The sequence below is a fragment of the Mirounga angustirostris genome, unplaced genomic scaffold (assembly GCF_029215605.1).
Source record: "Mirounga angustirostris isolate CCGP_5_RB_7025 unplaced genomic scaffold, mMirAng1.0.hap1 SCAF_9, whole genome shotgun sequence".
Taxonomy (NCBI): domain Eukaryota; kingdom Metazoa; phylum Chordata; class Mammalia; order Carnivora; family Phocidae; genus Mirounga; species Mirounga angustirostris.
In genome coordinates, this window is record NW_026991717.1 from 61,772,461 (window position 1) to 61,800,428 (window position 27,968).

Genomic DNA, 27,968 nt, shown 5'->3' on the forward strand with positions numbered 1-27,968 from the left:
TACTACTGAGTCCTTAAAAGAAACAGCTTATCTGGAAAAGCATACAAGAAAAAACAGGAAGAAATTTACCTAACTGGCTGGGTGGCTCAGTCTGTTAAGCATCGGCCTTCAGCTCAGGTCATGATCCCAGGGTGCTGGGATCGAGTCCCACATCAGGCTCCTTGCTCGGCGAGGAGCCTGCTTCTCCCTCTGCCTGCCACTCTTGCTGCTTGTGCTTTCTCTCTTTCTAATAAATAAAATCTTTAAAAAAAAAAAAAGAAAAAGAAATCTACCTAACTAAGCCTAGAGCTGCACAGAGATTTAAAACACAGGTGAGAACGTATAAAAACAGAAAGTAGAACTACTGGCCAAAGAAGAGGACTGGGAGATATTCAAGTAACCTTCAAGGCTAGAATCAGGCAAAAATCAAGAAGCCTGTAACAGAAAAATACACAGAGAAATTGTCCGCAAATGCATATGAAAGAAGTCATGCTTACTTTACATGAAGTACCACAATGCTTTATGAAAATGAGTGACAGTCAACACAGCAGTTCCTAAACTACTGGACATTATGGATCAGTAAAATGTTGACCATCATAAGGCAGGTTTCTGAAAACAAGATGATAGCTTTTGCACTGTAGCAAAATCTTAGAAACTTGATAGGGCTATGTGAGAACAATGTAGTGAAACCAAGAACCAAAGAAAAGAAAACAAAACAAATTTTTATATTACAAAGTGTGCCACCTACTATTACCATTCTTTCTTAAAATGACAGGTATTTTAGGGGCTCCTGGGTGGCTCAGTCAGTTAAGCATCCAACTCTTAATTTTGGCTCAGGTCATAATCTCAGGGTCCTGGGATCGAGCCCCATGTCAGGCCCCCTGCTCAGTGGGGAGTCTGCTTGTTGCTCTCTCCCTCTGCCCCCCCACCCAGCTCGCTCGCACTGTCTCTCTCTCAAATAAATAAATCTTTTAAAAATAATAATGGATATTTTAAGACCAAAAATCTAGGGAGAACACATCTCATAACGAGTAATAGTAATAGTCTTTTATTTTGAATACATTTAGATAGATGAAAAATTCACTACATTGTCCTTATTTCATGATATACTATTGAAAACTTTGCAGCAGCTGGGCACCTGGGTGGCTCAGTGGTTAATCATCTGCCTTTGGCTCAGGTCATGATCCCAGGGTTCTGGGATAGAGCCCCGTTGGGCTCCCTGCTCAGTGGGACAGCTGCTTCTCCCTCTCCCTCTGCCACTCCCCCTGCTTGTGCGTGCTCTCTCTCTCTGTCAAATAAATAAAATCTTTACGAAAAGAAAAGAAAACAAAACAAAACTTTGCAGCAGGTATTTAGAAATAACGGCTAGCCATATATATAAGCAAGGCTCCCCAGATAACTAAGATTTGGTTTCTGGAAAAAAAAAAAAAAAAAACACACAAAAGGCATAGGACAGTGTATAAGTCACCTTGCCAAGAAATCAAGAGTCAGCCTCTCCTCATCAATAACAATACAGGAGAAAAGGATGTTAGCCAGGAGATACCCCAAACCAGACTACAGAAGATATCCCAATCCAGCCTAAGGAAGAGCCACATAATTAGCAAGCTACTTTAAGTGTGTGCTGGGGAGAGAGGGGGAAGGCAGGTTTCTGAAAACAAGATGATAGCTTTTGCACTGTAGCAAAATCTTAGAAACTTGATAGGGCTATGTGAGAACAATGTAGTGAAACCAAGAACCAAGGTCAGAATGAGTGAATCTCCCAACTAATCACTGCATACTTAAAAACTGTGGGACACATGGTAGCTCACTGTGGCAAAAGAGGCAGGTCAAGCTACACTTAGATTAAGCTAGGCTTCAGGCATATCAGACATAAGGGAAAAATTGGGGGGGGGGGGCAGCACTGTTTAATCTGAAAATTAACCTATGGGATTTTAAATATGACTTAAAAAGAAACACCATAAAAGGATTTAAAAACCTTTACCTTGACTAAAAATGTTAACCATGATCTAACCACTGGAGGGCAGGGAACACCTGTTAAAGGAGAGGAGAAAGCTGTACTGAAATAGAAAATATAAAGATTACTCAAGCAACCTGAATGCAGTGCATTATCCAAATTACCTATATAGAGACCATATATTGTAGAGATTATACAGGGACAGTATTTTTCATCCCAAGACTAGTTCCACCCAACATTCTCTGAGTTATCTAAACACAAATAAAATAAATAAGGATACAATCAGTTCAATAAGTATTTGTTAAGCACCAACTAGGCAATGAACCAGGGTTAAGGAATGGATAAAATTAAGTCCCTTTATGAAGCTCAAGTTCTAGGTAAAGAGACCAGATGATCACATTGCAATACTGCTGGTGGCACTTTGGAAAAAGCCTTCTAGGAACACTGTAGAACACATACAACCTAGGTAATCTAGGAAGGTTACAAAAGAGGAGTGGACTTTTGAGCCGGGTCATGAAGGAGAAATAAAATTAACAAAGAGAGAAAAGGAGGCATTGCAGGTAGGATCTACATAGTCACTAAACAAAGAACTATAATAAATTATCCAGAATTTGGAATAGGGCTGCCTTTAGAGGATAATGAAGTATAAGTCAATGCAACAGGTAAGACTAGTACCATGCAGAAGTAACCTACCCTGTGAAATGGAATCAGACACTTAGGAAATATTTATTCAATCTACAACTCCATGATACTCATGATATATATACATTCACTCATCTACTTTTTTATTCAAGTATAATTAACACACTATATTAATTCTATATTAGTTTCAGGCGTACAATATAATGATTCAACAATTCTATACATTTCTCAGTGCTCATCAATATAAATATACTCTTAATCCCCTTTATCTATTTCACCCATCCCCCCTTCTGGCAACCACCAGTTTGTTCTCTGTATTAAGAGTCCATTTTTTGTCTCTTTTTTTTCTGCTTGTTTTGTTCTTAAATTCCAGGTGTGAGTGAAATCATTTGGTATTTGTCTTTCTCTGACTGACTTATTTCACTCAGCATTATACCCTCTGGGTCCACCCATGTTATTATAAATTACAAGATTTCATTCTTTTTTTATAGCTGAGTAATATGCCATGGTGTGTCTGTGTATGTGTTGTGTGTGTTTTGGACACACATATATACACCACATCTTCTTTATCCATTCATCTACTGATGGACACTTAATCTCTACTCTGTACTGTCAAATATTTACCAGGGTAAAGAAAAGGAAAACTATAGAAGCACAATGGAAGGAGGAACTGTCACTGAAGTATCAAGGAAGGCTTGGTGTTAAATAAAGGATGTCTAGAAGTTGACAAAGCAAAGAAGGCATTCTAAACAGAACAATTTATACAAAGTCACACTATATAAAAGAAGAGAGTATTCCTTAATTCCTCAAGTCAAACATTTACTGAGCATTCACCACATATAGATTTTGGAATACAAAGACAAGACATTCCCACTCTCAAGAGCTTGCAATCAATTATCAACCAATTATCATATAACCAATAATCAATAAAGAAGCAAAAACTATAGAATCCTATTAGTAAGGATGGGCTCTCTGCCCAGGGTACAATGGAAGCACAAGCAAAGGGCAGCTAAATCAGACTAAGGAAGTCCAAAAAGAATTCCCAGAGAAAATGAAGAATGAGTAGAAATTACTAAGGTATCAAAGAACAGAGGCAGGATGGATATAAAAGAAAAGCATTTCCAAGAGAAAGCAACCTATGTAAAGAGAGAGGAACAAGAGAGGGAACAAATTCAGGGAGCACAATTACTGTAATATGGCTACAATTAAAAATGCCCATGATCTGTGGAGGAACAAAGCTATAGGACTAAAAAAGGCAAAGGGAACCGTATTATACAATACAGCTAGCAATCAAGAGTTGGGAATTCATCTTGCAGAAAAAGAAGAGCCATCCAAAGGATTGTAAGAAGATATATGACAGGGGCGCCTGGGTGGCTCAGTCGTTAAACGTCTGCCTTCGGCTCAGGTCATGATCCCAGGGTCCTGGGATCAAGCCCCACATCGGGCTCCCTGCTCCGCGGGAAGCCTGCTTCTCCCTCTCCCACTCCCCATGCTGTGTTCCCTCTCTCGCTGTGTCTCTGTCAAATAAATAAATAAAATCTTTAAAAATAATAAGATCTATGACATACTCAAACTCATGTGGTTTAAGAAAATTACCTGTGGCCACTGCTTAAAATGGTGTGGACCATGACGAAACTAGAAAACAATCAAGACTTCTCTCTGTATGCACACAGTTGCTCATATCAGAAACGTAGTCATTCTTGAAACCTATCTCTTCTTCATGTGGCCCCTGCATCTAGTCAATCACCAAATGTTCTTGTTGATTCTACATCCTTGACCTTCCTGACCATGATACGCTGTCAAAACACCACATACCTGCCCTTACTAGAATTTACCACAGGTCTAATTTTTATATTTATTTGTGTAATTCTTTCATTGTCTTCTCTCTCTCCCTCATCCCACCAACACTACAAACTAGACTATAAATTAGGAACATAACCTTTTTAAACTCTACATTATACCCTCAGCACCTATTATAGTATCTGGCACTTAGAAGCACTCAATTTAAAACTTTTTTTTTTTTTTTTAAAGATTTTGTATTTATTTATTTGACAGAGAGAGACACAGCGAGAGAGGGAACACAGGCAGGGGGAATGGGAGAGGGAGAAGCAGGCTTCCCGCTGAACAGGGAGCCCGATGTGGGGCTCGATCCCAGGACCCTGAGATCATGACCCAAGCCGAAGGCAGACGCTTAACGGCTGAGCCACCCGGGCGCCCCTTAAAACATTTTAAATCCAAATGTTTTGGGGCACCTGGGTGGCTCAGTCGATTAAGTATCTGCTTTTGGCTCAGGTTATGATCTCAGGGTCCTGGCCCAAGTGGGGCTCCTTGCTCAGCAGGGAGTCTGCTTCCCCCACCCCCTACTCCCAACTTGTGCTCTCTCTCAAATATACAAAATCTGAAGAAAAAAAAAAAAAAAAGACCACAGACCTCTAAGGAGTCCATGGAGGGGTTCTGGGTGGGGGGCACGAACACCCCAAAAGGGTATGCAAAATTTGGTGTACCTATGTACTTCTCTGGGGAGAAGGATATAGCTTTAATCAGATTCTTAAAGGGATATGTAATCCCCCAAGTATTTAGGAACCACTGATCTGAGTGGAAACATCTAACAGGCATTTGGTGATAAAGGTGTGAACTTTAGCTATATACAAAGTTTCAGGAAGTAATTGAAGCCAGGGATTTGTAAAAGTTTTCCAAAAATATACAGAGAGTGACAGATATCAGAGGGTTAAGGTCAGAACCCTGGGAAAATAGACATTTACAGGATAAGCAGTAAAAGAAGAATCTAGGAAGGAGGAAGAGAAGATGTCACAGAGGTAAGAGAAATATAGGTGAGCATAACATCACAGAAGCTAAGGTGGAAAGAATGTCTCAAAGAATAAGCAATCAGTCAACAGGGCCTAATGACCAAGGAGTCAAAGGATGAAGAACAAAAAAATGTTTCCAAGGAACTACACACCGTTTCATAAGTTTAAAATACAAAGTAGAATAGTGCAGAGTGAGAGAACAGACTTCCAGTTATGGAATGAGTAAGTCACCAGAATAAAAGGTACAGCAAAGAGTATATATTCAGATAGTAGCTACACTTGTGGTGAGCATAACATAATGTATAAATTTGTCCAATCACTATGTTGTATACCTGAAACTAATAACACATTGTGTGTCAACTATACTTCAATAAAAAATAAATCAATAGCCCATAAACAAAGTAGACTAGTGCAACAGGACACCCCGATGACCAGGAAGTAAATGGATATCAGGGTCTAGTGCTCTGGAGAGACTCACACTGAAGATATAGACTAGGAAATCATCAATGTATTTGGAAGAATTAAAAGAAATGAAGTTGGGGCTCCTGGGTGTCTCAGTCGGTTGAACAGCTGCCTACAGCTCAGGTCACAATCCTGGGGTCCTGGGATCGAGCCCCGCATCGAGGTCCCTGCTCCGCGGAGAGCCTGCTTCTCCCTCTCCCTCTGTCTGCCTCTCTGCCTACTTGTGCTCTCTCTCTCTCTGTTAAATAAAAATCTTACCAAAAAAATAAATAAAAATTAAAAAAATAAAAAAATGAATGAAATTGTTCGGGGAGTTCATCTGGTGGTGGGGCTCTAATCTGGAATCCATGAACGATCTTGGGGGAGGATGACCTATGAAACTCCCAAAATTGTGAGAATTTTGTGTAATGTATATATGGTAGCAACTTTCTAGAGAGAATCCATTAAGTTTTATAAGATTTTCAAAGGGGTGTATGACCCCCCAAAAAGTTAAGAACCTCCAGAGATGAAAGAGAAAAAAGGAGGAGCTAGAGAGAAAGTAACTCTGGAGAACATCAACATATAAAAAAACCCTGAAGCTTGGGGCACCTGGGTGGCTCAGTCGTTAAGCGTCTGCGTTAAGCGTCTGCCTTCGGCTCAGGTCAAGATCCCAGGGTCCTGGGATCAAGCCCCACATCGGGCTCCCTGCTCCACGGGAAGCCTGCTTCTCTCTCTCCCACTCCCCCTGCTTGTGTTCCCTCTCTCGCTGTGTCTCTCTCTGTCAAATAAATAAATAAAATCTTCAAAAAAAAAAAAAAAAACTGAAGCTCATCAAATGAGATTAACAAATCTAAAGAACTAAAAGTATACAGGAAGAGAGACAGTATGCATGGAACTCAGAAAATAAAAAAATAAATAAATAAATGTGTTACTATATATGCTATGTATTTCTCAAACTTTGTGATTCAGAATGAAAAATACACTGCTAACCTATGTACACACACAGATTATGAAAATAATTTTCCAGTAACCTGGAATGATCACAATACAACATTTACTTGCTAAAATGTTCATCTCTAAGAACAGGGGAGAAAAGACTGGAGTTTATAAAGAGTAGGTTATTTAAGGTCCTGGGCTTTTGTTTCTGATTTTACTTGTTTTGCAATATCTCTGATATTTAGACATTTATCTTTAACTTAATTTTTTCAGTAATTATATATATAAAAACTTTTTACATTTTTTCTTTCAAGAGCCAAAACTAAAATATCCCCTGGCTTCCCTACTTCACTAGTTTTATTTACCCTTGATCTATACCACCTCTCACTACCAAAAGAAGAGAAAAAGAGATGAGATGGGAGGGTAGGCAGATAAGATTCAGCAAAAATCGAAGAAACACCAAGGGCCTAAAGACTAACAGCTCTTCTCTGAGTAGGATCTCTAAAGTGCAGGCCCTAAAATTGCACAATTTAAGTAATTAAAGTTTGAAAAAGAAGGATAAGAGCAGATACATCAAAGCAGTTCCATGAAATGGTAAAGAGCAAAGATTCTAGAGTCCCAATAAACTCCCAACTCTACCACTCCTGATTGTGTGACTTGGGCAAATTACTCAATTTCTTTGTGCCTCAGTTTCACCATCTTAATTTTTTTTTAAAGATTTTATTTATCCATTTATTTGAGAAAGTACATGAGCTGGGGGAGGAGCAGAGGGAGAGGGACAAGCAGACTCTGCTGAGCGTGGAGCCCTACACAGGGCTCAGTACAACGCTGAGTTCATGACCTGAGGCAAAATCAGGAGTCCAATGCTTAACCAACTGAGCCACCTGGACGCCCCTATTTTTTTAAAGATTTTAAAGTAGTCTCTACACCCAGTGTGGAGCTCAAACCCACAACCCCAAGATCAAGAGTCCCATGTTCTTCCAACTAAGCCAGTCAGGTGCCCCAGTTTCATCATCTTTAAAACAGAAATAATTGGGGTGCCTGGGTGGCTCAGTCAGTTAAGCATCCAACTCTTGATCTCAGCTCAGGTCTTACCTCAGGATCATAAGTTCAAGCCCCTTAAAAACAAATAAATATCAAAACAAACTTAGGGGGCGCCTGCGTGGCTCAGTCGATTAAATGGCCAACTCTTGATTTCGGCTCAGGTCATGATCTCAGGGTCCTGGGATCGGGCCCCACATTGGGCTCCGTGCTCAGTGGGAAGTTGGCTTAAGGATTCTCTCTCTCTCCCTCTGCCCCTTCCCCTGCTTGCACGCATGTACATGCACTCTCTCTAAAATAAATCTAAAAAAAAAAACCATAAACTTACATTTGTACTGATTCTCGTCTTTCTAAGGTGTTAATTTAATCTAATGCAACTCTAGCAATTAAGCTATAATAGCCTCTCTTTCAGAAATACATTTTTGGGGGCACCTGGGTGGCTCAGTCAGTTAAGTGTCTGCCTTCAACTCAGGTCATGATCTCAGGGTCCTGGAATGGAGGCCAAGTGGGGCTCCCCGCTCAGTGGGGAGTCTGCTTCTCCCTCTCCCTCTGCTCCTCCCCCTTGCTCATGCTCACGCATGCGCTTTCTCTAATAAATAAATAAATCTTCTTTAAAAACCCATTTTTAAAAAATTAAAGAATGAACAATCATCACCACAGACATAACACATAATAAGAAGAAACAAAGGATTATGTGGTTTTCACTCAATCCTAGTAAAGGATTTTGGACCATACCTATAGTAAGAGCATACCTGGCTTTCCTGAATCCTCCCTGGGGATAAAACTCCATCTACTTATAATTTCATACCACTCTGTCAAAGTTTCTACAACCTCGTAATTTGTTAAGACTTGTAGAAACGGGGGCACCTGGGTGGCTCAGTCAGTTAAGTGTCTGCTTTTGGCTCGGGTCATGATCCCAGAGTCCCAAGAGAGAGCCCTGCACCAGATTCCCTGGTCAGCAGGGAGTCTGTTTCTCCCTCTCCCTCTGCTGCTAACCCCTGCTTGTGCTCTCTCTGTGTCAAATAAATGAACAAAATCTTAAAAAAAAAAAAAGACATGTGGAAATGAAGAGTTACAAAAATAAAAACTTTATTTCCTATCCTATGCAAAATCAGCCAAAATTAAAATTACAAATCAAAGATAAAAGTACATCCCATTTTTTTTTTAACTTATTCTAGATTTACTAGTAGGTCAAAAATCTTACACACATTTTTCTTATGGAAAAAGAAAATTCATATTCATATAATATTTTCACATAAGAAACTAAGATTAGAAACTAAGAAGTCTAAGAGCTCTTCACGCAGTGCACAAAAAACACAAAATTGTACAAGTCTTTTCTTAAATAAGTAAAAACCAAACTACATAAACTCTCAATCTTTCTCTTTTTTTCCTAATATCATCTTGATATTAATCCTGACACAAACCCTGATTTAAGGGTTTCCAAAATGTCAAGAATGATTTATTTTTCTCACAGACCTACCTCCATCAGCATGATTTTCCACCCATTAGACTTACTCTTTTGGATTAAAGCAGTTGGCAAACTATTACAGCCCACAGAGGCCAACTAGGGCCTGTTTTTGTTCAGTCTATGAGCTAAGAATGGTTTTTAGATTTTTAAATGGTTGGGAAAAAATTTAAGAGGAATGTTCCATAATAATAATTTCATAAAGTTATATATAATTGTAAGTGTCCATAAAAAAAAGCTTTATTAAAACACTTCTACATTTATTTACGTTCTATGACTGCTTTTACAATGGCAGACTTCAGTATTTACGAGACCATATATGGCATTCTAATGGTTTTACACTGCTGCTCAGAAAACTACAAATAAACAGTGATGCAATTATATAACTTGACAGCTTTTCGAACACTATACTTACTGCCATATGTTTTATTTTTTATTACCACAGCATACCCTTCAAGTCAAAACAAGAAGATAAAAAGTGGGCCTCAAATATACTTTTAAATACAGTATAGATCATTTTACTATCAAATTAGATAACAAAGCATTATGTTTATTTATACATCAACATTACCAGACTAAGCACTCATCACAATATTTCCAATTCACAGGAAAACACAGTCAGAAAAATTATAAAATTTAAACAGTAGACCTCATCACAGCTGAATTTCTTCACAAAAATAAAAATGACTATACAAAGTAAGCTTCTGAGTGCTCACTTGTTAGCCAAACAAGGAAAGCATTTTATCAACAGTGAGTTAATTAAATCATGTTTGTAGAAGCCAAAGAAATGCATCTAGAAAAATAAAATTTATTTAAGATTATAAGCCTTTTGGTAAGGACAGTAGTTCAAAAAAAAGTATTTTGTTTATCAATTAAAGTATTTTGTTTATCAATTAAGAAAGAGGGCACCTGGAAGGCTTAGTCAGCAGAGCATACAAATCTTGATCTCAGGGTCATGAGTTCAAGCCCCGCACTGGGTGTATAGATTACTATTAAATAAATGAATTAAATAAGTAAATAAATAAAATAATCACACAATATCAAAACAAATGATTTTGAGTGTTTCCTTGGCTCTTGATGAATTGATAGGAATTACCAATACTTCTCAGTTATTACCATTTATTTGAGAATTTAATACATGTTTGAACTAAGTAATTAAAATTAGCCTAAATAAATAATCTGCATGGAACAACAACAGGCAAGAAGATTTTCAAAGATTCTGGGAAAACACTAATTCAGTGCAATCTGAAGTGGAATCTGCTACAATGTGTTACAACTGATAGTGGTAAAAATACATATGGGCAGAAAAAAAGTCTTAATTGGACTTAATTGGACAAATTTATAAAGCTCGTGAAAATGTAGGGTGTTTAAACAAGCCTAGGGTTATTCACTGCAATATTCATCAGAAAACAGTCTGCAGAAAACATCTATCATGTGTTACTCAACTAGTAGTGTCAATAGTTAACTCTGGAAAAAAAAAAAGTTAACTTTGCTCTCATGGACTTAAGTATCCTTGATTCCATTAATTTTTGTCAGAAAAAGAAGATGTATATCCTGATTTGCCTTACCACTAAGAAGTTGGCAGGCTTAGCAGTGGTAAAGCTTTATTGCAATTTTTTCTAGCTGAAATTTTTCTGATTGAGAAGAACCACCCTCAAACACTCTTATTGAACAATAAAATAGCTTTGGAAATTAACTTTTCCTACAGACTTGATAATGTTTCACAATGAAATCAACCTAAAATCAAAAGGCAAAAGTAATTATGTGCAAAACTTACACTGCAACGAAGTTCTTTAAATGAAAATTAACATGGTTTGAATCACAAGTAATGTCAAGCTACATAAACACATCATGTTGTCAAGAGTTAATATGCAAGATGTCCACTCCCATGCCTCACATCTGTTAGAATGATTACCATCAAAAAGACAAGAGATAACAAAAGCTGCCAAGAATGTAAAGAAAGGGGAACTCTTGTGCACTACTAGTGGGACACTAAATTGGCATAGCCACTACGGAAAACACTATGGAGGCTCCTCAACAAACCAAAAACAGAACTACATATGATTCAGCAATTCCACTTCTGGATATATATCTGAAGGAACTAAAATCACTGTATGTATAAGATACCTGCACTCCCATGTTCACTGCAGAATTATTTACAATAGCCAACGCATGGAAGCAACCTAAGTCTCATCAACAAATGAATAAAGAAAATGATACATATTTGTGTACACACACACACACACACACACATATACATGATGGAATACTATTCAGCCATAAAAAATGAAGAAATCCTGCCATTTGCAACAACATGAAGGGACCTTGAGGGCATTACACTAAATGAATAAGTTAGACAGAAAAGCAAATACTGTATGATCTTATTTATATGTGGAATCCTTAAAAACACACAAACACACACACACACACACACACACGGGGCGGGGGGGGGGAACCTCATTGAAAGAGAGACCAGATCTGACGTTACCAGGGGGCAAGGGAGTTGTGGGGGTAGTGTAACTGGATGAAAGTGGTCAAAAGGTAGAAACTTCAAGTTATAAGATAAATGAGTACTGGGGGGATGTAATATACAAGATGACTGTAGTTACCACTGCTATATGGTATATCTGAAAGCTACTCAGAGCCTCAATCCTAAAAGCTCTTATCACAAGTAAAAAAAAAAAAACAAAAAAAGACAAGACTTTCTCCCCCCATTTTGGTTTTTTGTATCTATATGAGATGGTGAATGTTAACTTACCATTGTAATCACTTCACAATATATGTAAGTCACTATGCTCTACAATAATAGTGCTTTATGTCAATTATATATATCTCAATAGTGCTTTATGTCAATTATATCTCAATAAACAAATGGGCAAAAAAGATGCCCATTCCTATACAAATTCATAACAGATCTATGTTCCAAGTTCAAACTATAATTTCAGCAGTGTTTTTCAGACCTTAGTACAAATGAAAGTATATTTCCCTATTTCAAAATCTATTTACCTGTGCCTGTGCAGCTGAAGGTTCCACCTAGCCTTAAATTGAAGTGATTAATCTGCAATTCATATCAAAAAGGCAAATACCAAGGAGAAAAATCTAGCAATTCTCTAAATGCCTTCCAAGCAATGTACATGCTCAATTAGAAGCATGCTTGCAAACTGATTATCAGTATTTGGCAGTAATTTTTTCTATGTAAAAGACATTTTCAAAGATGAAATACAGGGGTGCCTGGGTGGCTCAGTCGGTTAAGAATCCAACTATTAATTTTGGCTCAGATCATGATCTCGGGATTGTTGAGATCAAGCCCAGCAACCGGCTCCACACCCAGCACCAAGGAGGGTTAAGATTCTCTCTCTCCTTCTCTTAAACAAACAAACAAACACACACAAAACTTCAAACAGATTAACAATAACAGATGAACATTTCCAATCAGTTTTGATGCTAAGGAACACTAATTTTGAACATCAAATAAAATGTTGTCCTCCCAAAAAAGGAATCAGTTTTTCTCATCAGTAGGTATGTATTACCCAAAAAAAAAAAAAGAGAGAGAGAGACTCTATAATTACATTTTGAATTTCACTAATAAAAAATTTGTGGAAATTTGTTTATTACAAAAGTACCTACATAATACTCTATTTTGCCTCTTGTCCCACAAAGCCTAAAATATCTACTCTCTGGTCCTCTACAGAAAAGGTTTGCTAACTCTTGGGTTAAAGCATTATCACTAATAGCTATACAGCCTTAGACATCAATTAACTTCTCTAGGTCTTTGTTTCCACATTTATAAAATGAGAGGGATTGAACAAAATCTCTATGGTACCTTACAACCATAATATTCCAATACTAATAGTATCTTCTATATTCATTCATATGATAATATTTTGAATGGGAGCTTATGCCAGTTTATAAAGTATGAAGAAATGTCCTACTACCCAAAGTATGAAGAAATACTTTATTAAATCACAGAAGATCAACAAGTGATTCTGAGACAACTGGCTATACACATACAGAAGAATGAAGGTGGACCTCTATCTCATACCACATGCAAAAATTAATTCAAAACAGATCAATAATCTAGAGGCACCTGGCTGGCTCAGTTGGTGGAGCATGCCACTTTTGATCTGCAGGTTTTGAGTTCGAGCCCCACGTTGTGTGTAAAGATTACTTAAAAAAATAAAATCTTCAAAACAAATCAATGATCTAAACATAAGCACTAAAATTATAAATCTTTTAGAAGAAAACAGGGAAAATCTTCATGACCTTGGGTTTTGGACCCTATTAAGATACTGAAAAGACAATCCACAGAATGGGAAAAGATATATGCAAATCATGGATACTGGATTAATATCCAAAATACATAAAGAACTCTTGCAGTTCAATAACCAAAAAAACCAAGCCAATTCAAATGACTTGAACAGACATTTCACTAAAGAAGATATACAAAAATGGCCAATAAAAGCAAATGGAAATATGCTAAAAGTCATTACTGATTAGGGAAATGCAAATCAAAACCTCAGTGAGATGCTACTTCCCTCAGACTAAGATGGCTATAATTAAAAAGACAGATACTGGGGTGCCTAGGTGGTTCAGTCAGTTGAGCGACCTATTCTTGGTTCGCCTCAGGTCATAATCTCATGGGTCGTGGAATCCGAGCCCCATGTTGGACTCTGCATTCAGCAGGGAATCTGCTTTAAGATTCTCTCCCTCTGCCCCTCCCCCGACTCATGAACTCTCGCTCCCTCACACTCTCTAAAATAAATAAATTAATCTTTTTTTCTTTTTTAAGTGCGGGGAGCCTGGGTGGCTCAGTCAGTTAAGCATCAACTCTTGGTTTTGGCTGGGGTGTGATCTCATGGGTAGAGAAATCAAGCCCAGCAGTGGGCTCCGTGCTCAGTGGGGAGCCTGCTTAGAGATTCTCTCCCTCTGCCCTTCTCCCCACTTGTGCATGCTTGCTCTTGTACACTCGTTCTCTCTCTCTAAAAAAATAAATAAATCTTCAAAAAAATAAGTTAGAAAAGACAAATACTAGTAAGTGTTGACAAGAATGTGGAGAAATTGGGACTTTCATACTGTTGGGTGAAAATGTAAAATGGTACAGATGCTTTGGAAAACAGTTTGGCAGTTCCTCAAAAGGTTAAATATGACCCAGTATTTCCACTACTAGGTATATACTAAAGAAAAATGAAAATATGTTCACACATACTCAAAAAAATGTACATGAGGGGCTCAGATGGTTAAGCGTCTGCCTTCGGCTCAGGTCATGATCCCAGGGTCATGGGATCAAGTCCCACATCGGGCTCCCGGCTCAGCGGGGAGCCTGCTTCTCCCTCTGACCCTCTCCCCTCTCATGCTGTTTCTCTCTCGCTCGCTCTCTAAAAAATAAATAAAATCTTAAAAAAAAAAAAATGTACATGAATGTTTCTAGTAGTATTATTTATAGTAGCCAAAAAGGGGAAACAATGCAAATGTTCACCAACTAAAGAATGGATAAACAAAATATGGTATATCCAAAGAATTGAATATTATTTAGCCACAAACATAAATGTAGTACCAATACATGGCACAACATGGATAAACTTTGAAAACATTATAAGTGAAACTCAATCACAAAGGACCTCATATTGTATGAACCTATAGAGACACAAAGTAGAATACTGGTTACCTAGGGCGGGGGATATTACAGGGGGGCAGATAGAAAGTGACTGCTACTGGGAATAAGGTTTCTTTTTGATGTTATGAAAATGTTCTAAAATTGGCTGAAAGAATGGGTACACAACTGTGAATATACTAAAAACCACTGACCTGTATGCTTTAAATGAATTTTATAGTATGTGAATTATATCTCAAAACGTTTTTGAAAATCCATAAGTCTTACAAATAAATGAATACTAATGTCACAAAATTAAATTCAAATGTTATGCAATCTTACCTACAAGAAAAAAATTACAACACTTCTCTAGACTGAACTTTACTCATTCGTAAATTCTCACAGTAATTTTAAGGTTAGTGAGAGTTTCAAGACAACTAAACAATGAACATCATGTTGCACCTCAACTCCCTAGCTTAGTATAAAAAGACCTCAATACTCTGGATTCGTCTACTTTCTCATTACTACTGTATGCTGGACTAAATATGTCCCACACTTTTTTTACCTGAACCTTTTGCATTTACAATTTCCACTGCTTTAGCATCTTCTCCCTGGTCTTCATAGTCTATCAACATCCTTCTCCCTAATCTTCTCATACAGAAATCCTCTCATTCTTAAAAGTCTAGTGCTTTTATGGAGCCTATCTAGATGCCCTTGCTGAGGTAAACACTGGTCTTCTAAGCAATCTAGTTCTCACCAGATTGGTCAACAAAATCACAGTTCCCCCTCAAGGTAAAAGCTCTACCAACCGCCCTCTGCATATTAAAGAGCTGTGTGGTGGCCTCTTATTTCGTGCTCTCTCCTAATCTCCATATAAGTACCACAAGATCCTGGTACAGAGGCATGCACCTGACCCAAAGGTCACCAGTACTACAGAATGGCCATCAGCCTAGGAAGAAAGAGCTTGCCAGGAGCTTAGCCCAACAGGTATGACAGATTCTCTCTCTTAGAAGCAAATACACTTCTTCTCTCAACAGAATGGGAAGTAGTAGGAGGGACTTGTGCAGGTGAGAAGCAAGAAAAGAATCTGAACCAATTGCCAGAAAGAGGCCTTAAGATAACACAGACCATACATGAGATGACACCATAAGGTAAGGAAAAGCATACACAAAGAAGAGGATGAAGTCAGGGCATGGATGAGACAGGAATGGTATAACCAGAGTTCAAAAAAAAAAAAAAAAAAATTAAGAAACCCCAATGCAGGGGCACCTGGTTGACTCAGTAGGCAGAGCATGAGATTCCTGATCTCAGGGTCATGACCCATGTTGAGCAGAGAGTTTACTTTAAAAACGAAAGAAAAGGAAAGAAAGAAAAAGAAAGGAAGGAAGGGAGGGAGGGAGGGGGAGAGGGAAGAAGAACAGGAAGAGGAAAAGGAAAGAAAGAAAAGAAACCCTAATGGAGGGGAAGAATGACAAATTCACATGCTGAAAAAGCTATAAGAAAACATATTCTCTATAGCTTCAGTGGATCCCTACAGTTCCCTAACTACACTCCAGTCTCTCTGAAGTATGGATCCACTCTGCTCATCCTGGATTATTATGGCATTCCAGGCTCCCTTTTACCATGTGGACCTGAGTAATGAACATCCAGTTCTTAAAGAAATCCAAATATCTGTTATCTGTGATGGAAAGAAGCATAACACACACCAATAACCCTTCTAAGCAGTCACCTTCCTGAAAACAAAGACTAGGCTTACTCAACTTAGAATTGCCAAAAGTACCTCAAATGGGGCCTTTCACAAAGCTCAGTACTCACCTCATTTGTTGTAGAAATATTAATCTAAAATCTCAGATACCCAGATTGTTCTAAGAAGCAATTTGGACCTAGAGGAAAATCCAGACATATAAGACTATTCCTCTGTACATAAAAGGGTCCAAAACAAGAGAGATACTGATCCAAACCTGTAAATACTAGTGACCTACATACAAGTAAATCAGGGCATCACATTCCCCTGGCTGTGACACATGGATACACGGCTCACCTTGTCAATGACAGTCAAGCATGAGACTTTTGTTTGAGTTGTTGGATGAAGAGAAGTTCTTTCTACTACACTTGAACTGAAAAGACAGCAACTGGAGCTATTTCAGTTACCTTGCTGCCATATGAAACCTGAAGATCAAATCAACACAGTGGAGAGCAGATTTGAGTTCAGAGAAAGAAAGAGACTAGGTCCTGGTAACATCATCTAAACTATAAAAGCCACACCTGAAGCCAGCTTTCCCTAGACTTTTCAGTAACATAAAACAAAGTATTCTCTTTTTAAGGCAATCTGGATTGGGTTTTCTGTCATTTGCAACCAAAATTCTTAATTCATATAGAAGCTCTCCAAAAATCCATGGTTCACATTTCTCTTTAATTTTTACAAAAATTCTAGCACATTTTAAAATAAAAAATTAACCCATATCCCAACATCCTAAAACAATATTCATTTCCATTTGCTTCTAGTTCACATACACAAGCCATTCAATTTTAAACTGATAATCACTCTATTCTAAAATAATCCTTGTCACCATATCCCCCCCAGCAGAGGCTTAAAAACCTTATACAAGCATCATAGGAGTCCTTGGATACAACCAGCCCTTGACCACATTCCTCCTGGGAGCCTTTACTTAACAAGGGACACTTTAACTTTGCTGAAGACATCAACCTCTCACTAGAATATGGCCTTTGTTGCCCTTGCCATTAATTCTATAAAAGGCTTTACCACCTCTATGAGATCAAGTCATATACTTTAAACCAGTTTCAGTATCAAAATAACTTGTGTCAAAGTTCAGACAATAGAGCCCAATCAAAAACTTCCAACCTTCAAAGGCAGTAATATCCCCACCATGATCTAACTTCCTTGTCTAAATGTCCTCAGCCCTGGTTTCTTCTGTAATGTCACTTGCTCAAATCTTTTCCATTATGCCCAAGAAAATAATCATTCTCTTGTTACCAAACCCCAGGCTTCCTCAATCTTTATGAACAATGCTCCTTCTATTTATTTCCCTTGACTTAAACCTGGCTCTCTATCCATTAAGATTTTCTCACAGCTCTCTCTCTACTGCAGTCCATACCTCCACAGAGCCAGGAATGACTGGCACTCACTTGCCTTTCTACTGAAATTTCTAGATCATGATCATCCTCCTTTACAGTATCATGTTCAAGATATATCTTCTCTTCACTAGGATCTTCTGATCCTTTAGTCGTAACTCCTCAATCACTGAAGACTTGAGAGCCTAGCTCAGAGTCTTCTTTCCCACTAAACCTCCTATCACAATCCTGGGTTATTTTCAAAGTCCATGAAGATTACCCATCCAATTACCGTACATTAGAATTCACAGGCCTCTGGTTACAAAGATTTTTAGGTCAACTCTATTTTAAGAACCTATTCTTCAGTTCTTTACTCGATTTTTTTTTTTTTTTTTTTTTTTTTTAAGATTTAGTCAGAGAGAGAGGAAGAGAGCGCGCGACTTCGCGCATGCACACGCACAAGCCGCGGGAGTGTCAGGCAGAGGGAGAAGCAGGCTCCTCACTGAGCAGGGAGCCCGATGCGGGGCTCAATCCCAGGACCCTGGGATCATGACCTCAGCTGAAGGCAGACACCTAACCAACTGAGCCACCCAGGCATCCCTCTTTACTCTAGATCTTGTTGTCATTTAAAACTCCTTCTCCTTGATTATTCTAATTGCTCACAAAAATCTTACTCTGACCATACTCACTATGACTTTATAGAAACCTCCTGTCTCTCAGATCCTGATTCCCCCCAAACCAGACCCCATAGTAGGACATCTAAATTTCTTAGCAGCAACTTCATATTTGCACTGCCCTCTCTGAACCTGACCACAAAACCACAGCTCCAGGTCAATACTGTTTCTGGGTAGTGAGACATTCTAAAGAAAAATCACACTTGGGCAACCCTCTCGGGTCCCCTCCCTCCTTGGGATCTTTATACTATCACTTTGCTATCACTCAATAAACCTTGCTTTGGGGGCACCTGGGTGGCTCAGTCGTTAAGCGGCTCAGGTCATGATCCCAGGGTCCTGGGATCGAGCCCCACATCGGACTCCCTGTTCAGCGGGAAGCCTGCTTCTCCCTCTCCCACTCCCCCTGCTTGTGTTCCCTCTCTCGCTGTGTCTCTGTCAAATAAATAAATAAAATCTTTAAAATAAATAAATAAATCTTGCTTTGCTGCACCCCCATACAAAAAAAAAAAAGAAAAACACATTAGATACACTGATAACAATATAAAGTTTCCAACCTTAATCCTTTATTTCCAATCTTAGTCCTTTAAAATAAACTTAACAAATTCCCTCTTCCATTTCCCTTCAACAACTTTTTTTTTTTTTAAGATTTATTTATTTATTTGGGTGGGCGAAAAGGAGAGGGAGAATCTCCAGCAGACTCCCAAGTGAGCGAGGAGCCCAACATGGGGCTCAATCCCATGACCCTGAGATCATAACCTGAGCCGAAATCAAAGAGTCTGACGCTTAAAAGACTGAGCCACCCAGGCATTCCTCCCCTACACAACTCTTTTAATTATTTTCTCAACTCAAGCTCCCCAGTTATCCCCTGTCCAACCTTGCTTCTGATCTTATAAAGATATGTAAACTATCAGGCATGCCCTCCCTCTATCCCCATTTCCCTACCTATAACCTTATCTATATTCATACATCTCCCTACCTATTTTTATTTCAGTCCCAGAAAATGAGATGTTCCTCCTCCTGTACAAAACCAACCCATCCATCTGCAACCCTGACCCACATCATCACTCCCACCTGCTTCCGGCCTCATTCAACATCTTGCTCTATCAGACACACCATATCTTGAATCTTCAACCTCTCCTTCCCTATTAGCACCTTTCCATATACAAGGTGAGGTTTTAACATAAAAACAAAGTCCTTCCTGGCTCCATCCAGCCTTCTCAGCAAACCTTCTCACAGAGAAGTTATTCTCCTTTTTCTTTCCTTCCCTCTCCCCACTTCCTCTTCCCTTCTTCCCTCCGCTCCAGCTCTCCCTCTCCTCCTCCCTCTCACTCCCGGCTCCCTTCCCCACTCCCGTCTCCTCTCTTTATCCTCCTCCTTTATCACCTGCCATTTACTCTTCCACCAACTATAAGGGGGATTCCACCTTAACTTCCTACTGATACTACTTTTAGGATCACCATGACTTCTTAATTATCAAGTCAAATTAATATTTTTCCTATCTTTATTTTTCTATACCAATGTACTGTATTTGGCACTGTTACTGTTTCCCTCTTAATATTTTCTTCTCGTTAGCATATTGGCTGACATATAGCTGGCACTCAAATAGATTTGAATAAATTAATAGGGGTACAAAATGAAACAATATCATGCACTTTTCTGCCAGGAGAATGAGAAAGAGTCAATATCCCAAGAAATGTTCATGGTAATTAACTATAACATCAAGGGCCATGAGCAGCATGAATCAGTCAGTAGTGGAACAATCAGCTCAATTATATGGTTTTCTCCAGTCATCCTCAGCACCCAGAAATCATAAACAGAAATCCATGACTGATGATAAGCAAGGGCAAAGTAATGGAAATGCTAGTGGAATCTAGAGTGCTAAGAAAAACACAACGCAAAAAAAAAAAAGAGAGAAAGAGAAAGAGCACAATACAAACTTTTTTTTTTAACTAAATACAATGTGATAGACTCCCTACATATAAAAACTATACCTATATGCCATAAGGACACAGATAAAGTGGAAAAGAGCTAAGCATAAATCACTCTGAGGTACCAAATCCTTAAGAGTTCATAAAAACTTGAAGTTTAGTTTTTTCAGAAGGTTTTTTTTTTCCATTGAGGCATTTTATTTGCACATGTGCATTACAACCCTAGAAAAAGAATCTCAGGATTTTCCCTCCTGTATGTTTTTGTCTTGCTTTTTCATGGCCCATGATGCCAGCTGAGGTTGTCAGTACAATGAAACCAAACTGGCGGGAATGGGAGCAGATTATTCTGCCATTTTTCTAGATCTCTAAATTGTACATCAAATCTGGGACTGATCACTCCACATTTGTTTAATCTGCCTGTGAGGGTCAAAACAATTTTCCCAGTTCTGTGATCATCAATGATTTCAAATTCACCAATGTAATCATGCTTCATCATCACCATTAGAAACGATGACTCTGGAGCACGGCCTAAAAAAAAATGGCATTTGCCTCTTTTTTCAGCATTGTTAATGCTCTTGAGTGCATCTGCCAGGACATTCACACCCACCATTACGGCCACACGGAAAGATGGCAGAAAAGAGCTAAGCATAAATTAATCTGAGGCACCAAAACATTAAGAATTCATAAAAACTTGGGTGCCTGGGTGGCTCAGTTGGTTAAGCGACCGCCTTCGGCTCAGGTCATGATCCTGGAGTCCCTAGATGGAGTCCCGCATCATGCTCCCTGCTCAGCAGGGAGTCTGCTTCTCCCTGACCCTCCCCCCTCTCATGTGCTCTCTCTCTCTCTCATTCCCTCTCTCTCTCATAGATAAATAAAATCTTTAAAAAAAAATAAAAAATTCATAAACACTTGGGAAGTTTAGTTTTTTCGGACGCCTGGGTGGCTCAGTCATTAAGCGTCTGCCTTCAGCTCAGGTCATGATCCCGGGGTCCCGGGATCGAGTCCCACATCGGGCTCCCTGCTCAGTGGGAAGCCTGATCCTCTCCCACTCCCCCTGCTTGTGTTCCTGCTCTCGCTATCTCTCTCTCTGTCAAATACATAAAATCTTTAAAAAAAAAAAAAAAGTTTTTTCAAATGTTTTCAGAAATGAACAAGCAGAAGACACATGAGAATGTAGAACTCTTGCAGTCTCATGCCAAATTGAAATTACTGAAAAATTCACTTTACTTTGTTTCTAGGTAGATTTCTTCCCACACATTTTCCCCTAATTATTCCCACCGTCAACATTTTAAATGATTTCAAGTGCTAATGTCAGCAGCAGTTCTTATTAAAACAGGTTCCTGAATTGCGAAGAAACCTTTCCAGATACAAGATAAAGCCTGAGAGACCTAAGACTCTCATATCATGGTCCTAAAACACCACACCTTCTTGCTATTAGAAACATTCTGTTTAGTAAGCTTTTTTTTTTTTTAAGGATCTATTTATTTGAGAGGGAGAAAGAGTGTGTGCATATACACACGAGGGGGAGGGGCAGAGGGAGAAAGAAACCCAAGGCAACCCTGAGCTGAGCAAGAAGCCCAAAACGGGCTCCATCTCACAACCCTCAGATCAGACCTGAGCTGAAACCAAGAGTAGGATGCATAACCAACTGCACCACCTGGGCGCCCCAGATTTAATAAGATTTACATACTCTAGGGGTGCCTGGGTGGCTCAGTCGTTAAGCGTCTGCCTTCGGCTCAGGTCATGATCCCGGGGTCCTGGGATCGAGCCCTGCATCGGGCACCCCGCTCAGCGGGAGGCCTGTTTCTCCCTCTCCCGCTCCCCCTGCTTGTGTTCCCTCTCTGTCTTTCTCTGTCAAATAAATAAATAAAATCTTTAAAAAAAAAAAAAGATTTACATACTCTATACAAAAGCACATAACTTTCTCAAACACATTACTAACAATAAGCTACAGATTTGTATAGCATTTTAAGTTTCTAGAGCATTTTAACATATACTTTCTTCATTTTTAACTCATGTGAAGTCTATAAAACAATCAAGGCAAGCATTAATATTCTTTTCTTACTGTAAGAAATTTCTTACCAAAAAAAAAAAAAAAGAAATTTCTTACAGTAAAAAAACTAAAACCTAAGTTGTCCATTATTATGAATCAAATACCTAAAACATGGCAATGAGGCACAATTACCTTCAAATTTCAGCTCTCTTACTCCTTTATCCTCAACAACTTACTTCCTTCCTATCCATCTTTTTTTTTAAGATTTATGAATTTGTCAGAGAGCACAAGCTGGGGGAGCGGCAGGCAGAGGGAGAGGGAGAAGCAGACTCCCCGCTGAGCAGGGAGCCCGATGCAGAACTTGATCCCAGAACCGTGGGATCATGACCTGAGCAGATGCTTAACCAACTGAGCCACCCAGGCATCCCCTTCCTATCCATCTTAAAGGAAGGGGTATCTCTGCTTTCTAAAACTAGTCCCCACCCAGACCCTTAAGCCTAGAACCCCAAGTGCCTGTAGAATCTTCAAGTAACTCCTTTTCCACAATATCTCCCTTTCCTCTAACTATATCTCCACATTCTATAAAAATGCTCAACTCTTCCCTTCCTAAAAGAAAACAAAATTCTTCGACTCTACCTATCCCACAAGATGTGACCCACTCTCTTTCCATCCTTTCCCTACTTAAACTCTTAAAAGTCTACAACTACAGGCACTTGTACTACCTTTCATCTCTCCACTGAAACATTCCTTATTAAAGGTCACCAGTGAAGGGGCGCCTGAGTGGCTCAGTCATTAAGCGTCTGCCTTCGGCTCAGGTCATGATCCCAGGGTCCTGGGATCGAGTCCCGCATTGGGCTCCCTGCTCCGCGGGAAGCCTGCTTCTCCCTCTCCCGCTCCCCCTGCTTGTGTTCCCTCTCTCGCTGTGTCTCTCTCTGTCAAATAAATAAATAAAATCTTTAAAAAAAAAAAAAGGTCGCCAATGAAGCCACTGGGTGGCTCAGTCGGTTAAGCGTCTGCCTTCGGCTCAGGTCATGATCCTGGAGTCCTGGGATGGAGCCCCACATCGGGCTCCCTGCTCAGCAGGGAGCCTGCTTCTCCCTCTGCCCCCCACCCTGCTCTGCTCCTCCGTGCGCTCTCTCTCTCTCAAATAAATAAAATATTTAAAAAATAATAATAAAATAAAGGTCACCAGTGAATTTCTAGTGGCCAAACCCAATAACCACTCTTCAGTTCTTATCCTTAGGTGTTCAGTCTTTGTCCTAAGGTAATTGACACTATTGATCACTCTACCCTTACTAAAACTTTTTTTTTTTTTAAGATTTTATTTATTTATTTGACAGAGAAAGACAGAGAGGGAACACAAGCAGCGGGAGTGGGAGAGGGAGAAGCAGGCTTCCCGCTGAGCAGGGAGCCCAATGTGGGACTCGATCCCAGGACCCCGGGATCATGACCTGAGCCGAAGGCAGACGCTTAACGACTGAGCCACCCAGGCGCCCCTACCCTTACTAAAACTTTTGTCACCCCTGGGCTCTATATCCCTCTCTCCTTATTTTCCTACCACTGACTTCCTTTTTAACCTCATTTATTAAATCATCCTTTGCAGATTATCTACCTACACATTTCTGCAGAGGTTCCCCTCTCCCTGCCTTTTCTCTTCGGCTAAACATTCTCCCTGAACAATCTCTTCCACACCCATGCCCTCAGTTACTAACCATATGGCTATGATTTCCTAAACTCTATGGTCTCAACACACCCTTTCATTTTTCTTAGGAGGAAGCTAAAACAAAACAAAAGTAAGTATTTATCAAATCTCTGGACAGGAAGGATAAAATGGAAACATTTTGTAAGCTTAGAAACAAAGAAAACACAGATTTGACTGTATAAAAAATTTAAAGTTCTATAAACTAAGACAGACAACATGGGAAATAAAATATACATACATATTAATTACATACATATCCATAAATATATAACTTGATAAATAAATGGAAAAAATAAGGAAATTTAGAAAGAAAGTAAGCTATTTTTAAAAACAACTAAAAATGTTCAATAGAGGGCGCCTGGGTGGCTCAGATGGTTAAGCGTCTGCCTTCGGCCCAGGTCATGATCTCAGGGTCCTGGGATCGAGTCCCGCATCGGGTTCCCTGCTCGGTGCAGAGCCTGCTTCTCCCTCTCCCTCTGCCACGCCCTCTGCTTGTGCTCTTCTATCTCTCTGTCAAATAAATAAATAAAACCTTTATAAAAAAAAAAATGTTCAATAGTACTAGTAATTAAAGAAGTCCACTTCAGGTCTATTAATTATCTTTTAATAACAAGGCAATCCATATAGCTTTCGTAAAATTTTAAAACTGTCCTTGAACGCCCCCAAATCAAGAATTACTACTATTCTATGGGCATCTGGGGGGCTCAGCAGGTTGAGCGTCAGTCAGACTCTTGATTTCGGCTCAGGTCATGATCTGGGGGGTCATGAGATTGAGCGAGCCCCAAGCCCCATGTCTGGCTCCACGCTCAGCGGGGAGTCTACTTGAAGATTCTCTCCCTCTTCCCCTCCCCACACTCACACGCGTGTGTGCTCTCCCTCTTTTTAATAAATAAAATCTGTAAAAAAAAAAAAAAAAAAAAAGAAAGAAAGAAAAGAAACTACTACTCTAGACACATTTCTATTCATGTTCTAAGACCGCCTTACGTGTGTGTGTGTGTGGCTTTAGAGCTTTATTTGACAATTAGCAGTTAGTTCTCATCCACAGACTATCTGCAGATATTTTTAAGTACTGACAGGAACAAAGGTAACCAATATACACCGCCTTCATTCTTACTATGTTTTCTGGATAAACACACATAGATATGGTATGGGACATTCCTTATTCCCTTAGCCCAGACACATTTGTTGAGCCTGGTGACAATGCGCACATCTGGAGTTCCCATCTCCTTCAGGGCAAACTTCTGGGTCTGAGTGCCTAAAGGACACACTTCTTCAAGTCCACTCCATGGATGCACTTGTTAATAGTGACAGTATGTTCTCTGGTCACTACTTCAATGATAGCAGAATTGCCATTCCTCTTCTCATCACCCTTCTTTGCAGGAGCCATGTGCCAGGCCCCAGTTGGAAAGGAAGAACATGAGGTATTACTGTATTAGCTTTTAAATAACATTATGCTAATGTTCTTAACACTCACAGTTACCCCTATCAAATGTCAGGCACTCTTCTAGGTGCTAGAGGATACAGCAGTCAGCAAAACAGATAAAAATCACTGTCCCTCTGGAGCTTATATAGGATTCTAGTCTGGGGATGGGGAGAAGAGACAAATAAAATTAAATAAGTAATATATATGTTGTATGGTGACTAAGTGCTATAGAAATAATGTAGGAAAGGAGATTAGCAGTGCTGAGAAGGGTTATAAGTTTAAGGAGTGCGGTTAAGGACTCAATGAAAAGGTGACACTTAAGTAAAGAGAAGAGGTGAGGGAATAAGTCGTATCTGAAAGAAGAATATTCCAGGCAAGGCCTGCAGGTGGAAGCTTTCCCAGAGTGTTTGAGGGATAGCAAGGAAGCATTAAAGCTAAAGAGAAGTGACAGAGGAGAACAATAATTGAAAATGAGATCAGAGGAGTAACTGGGGGAAGAGGAAGCAGATTACTTAATGTCCACCATGGGCCCTGAGTATCTCTGCACATATTTTCTGAGTATGCTAAACCACAAGGCTTAACTGTCCTCTAATTCTAAGCCACTTCTGTGGCTACTCACATAGGCAATTAATAAATAAGATAAGGCAACCACAGCTTGACTACTGTATGACTGCTCACTCCAAGGGGGTGGGTAGGGAGTTGGAGATTTGGGGACAGAAAGAGATCAGGGCTCAGTTTTGGACAAATTTAAAATCTATCAGATATCTAACTGGAGATACTGGGTAGGTAACTGAATATGAGTCCAGACTTCAAAGAAAAGGCCAAAACTGGAGATACAAATTTGAAAGTCATCAGTGTAAGAAACTAAATGAGCTGAAGAAATAGTTTTTTTTAAAAGATGATAACCAAGATGTGAACCCTGGAGCATTCTAACATTGAGAGGTAGGGAGATTAGGAGGAACTAGCACACAGCAGGAAGGATAGACCCTGAGAAAGGAGTAGAACTAGGAAAATGTGATGTCCTGGAAGCAAGTGGGAAAGTGGGTTCAGTTCAAGAGGAAGAAAGTAATCAACAGTGGCACAGGGGCTGAAAGATCATGTAGAATGAGAAGACTGCTGGATTTAGCAATGTGGAGATAAAAAGGTCACAAAGTATAATTCTAGAGAAGTGGTGAGGACAAAAGCCTACCTGATTTTAAGAAAAAATGGGAGGAGATTAATTGTAAACATTAAGACAAAAGTGTCACTCTAAATAAACATACATTTATGAATGATGGAAGAATGTATGATGCTTAATCCTGTCAAGTACTCAAGTTAATTGACATACTTTGCTCACAGAAAAATAAAACAGTACAACCTCGGGCGCCTGGGTGGCTCAGATGGTTAAGCGTCTGCCTTCGGCTCAGGTCATGATCCCAGGGTCCTGGGATCGAGTCCCGCATCGGGCTCTCTGCTCCTTGGGAGCCTGCTTCTCCCTCTGCCTCTCTCTCTCTCTGTCTCATGAATAAATAAATAAAATCTTTTAAAAAAAAATTTTTTTTAAATTAAAAAAGCAGTACAACCTCTGGAAAGAGCCCTAACACACACCTCAACTGGTTTTTAAAATGTGTAAGATATACAGATAGACAGATAATATATATCTCTAGAAAGAAATACAACAAAATGTTAAAGCAGTGTTATCACAGCATTGTGAGATTAAAGCTGACTTGTTCTTTTTTATAATATTCCTGTATTCTTCAAATGCTCTATAATGAATGTTTATTATAATTAATAGCTTTTTAAATGTTCATATCCTCTGCCTCAGAGGCTATATCTAAGTATTGCTCCTAAGGAAATACCTTGAAGCTTAGAAAATATTTTATGCACCAAAATTTATCCTAGTTTCTTTAAATAGTAATAGGAACACCCAAGTTTCCAACAACAGGGGCTACTAAAAGTTTAAGGTATGTTTCCTCAATTTTTTTTTTTTTTAGATTTATTTATTTATTTGAGATAGAACAAGAGCGAGAGAGAGAGCACAAGCAGGGGAAGCGGCAGAGGAAGAGGGAGAAGCAGGCTCTCCACCAAGCCAGGAGCCCCACACAGGGCTCGATCCCAGGACCCTGGGATCACTGGCAGATGCCTAACCAACTGAGCCACCCAGAGGCCCATTTTCTCAATTTAGAAGGATGTTAATTAACTGAAAAAACACTTCTATTAAAATGTTAACTGAATAAAACTGAATAGATAGTAGACTAGTCAGATATGCTCTCTTTCCCTCTCTAATCTCCTCTAAAACAACAGTAAAATCATTTTTAAAAAGGAAAAAGAGGACAATGAGG

General features: G+C 39.2%; 1 protein-coding gene and 1 pseudogene across 4 annotated transcripts in view; both read right to left on the reverse strand.

Annotated features, from left to right (window-relative positions):
- Positions 1–27,968, reverse strand: part of MGA (MAX dimerization protein MGA) — a 166,132-nt gene that overhangs the window by 113,809 nt on the left and 24,355 nt on the right. The window lies entirely within an intron of this gene.
- Positions 19,962–21,377, reverse strand: LOC129046525 (small ribosomal subunit protein uS8-like; annotated as a pseudogene).